The sequence below is a fragment of the Penaeus monodon genome, chromosome 31, assembly GCF_015228065.2.
Source record: "Penaeus monodon isolate SGIC_2016 chromosome 31, NSTDA_Pmon_1, whole genome shotgun sequence".
NCBI classification, from domain to species: Eukaryota; Metazoa; Arthropoda; class Malacostraca; order Decapoda; family Penaeidae; genus Penaeus; species Penaeus monodon.
The window spans coordinates 5587918-5588433 of record NC_051416.1 but is presented as its reverse complement, the minus strand read 5'-3'; positions in this window follow the sequence as shown (position 1 = coordinate 5588433).

Sequence of the window (516 nt, the reverse complement as noted above, 5' to 3'; positions counted from 1 at the left end):
TTAACTAACTATGATGCCGAAAACAATAGAAATAAATTGGCCGTGTTCCCTAGACACACCTATCCTTGAACGGTGAACCAATCCATCCTGCTCTTCTAATCACCTAACTTTTCTCTTTTTCGTAATGCTTTTAGTCTATTGAAACATGGTCAATCTATTCTTCAACACGCTATCACCTTCGACCAATTCCCGTGCCATATCCATGGGCTCAAAACAAATAAATAAAGCTTTTCAATGAATAATGGGACTTGCCTAAAACTTTGACGTGGTCTGATGTCCATTTTTTTCCCAAATCATGTGCAGGAGAAGAATCCACGTAAATACAATCGTTTTAATAACCAGACCTGATGCAGTTGTGTGCAGGAGGAGATTTGGGTCCTGTCTGGAGAAGGACGATGATGACATGGCCTGCTACGTGACTTCCGCCCCCCCCCCCCCCTTTGATTAGGAGATAATTCAAGCTTGTTGACAATCAATAGATATCGCAGATAATTACTAGTTTTGACAATGAATTTT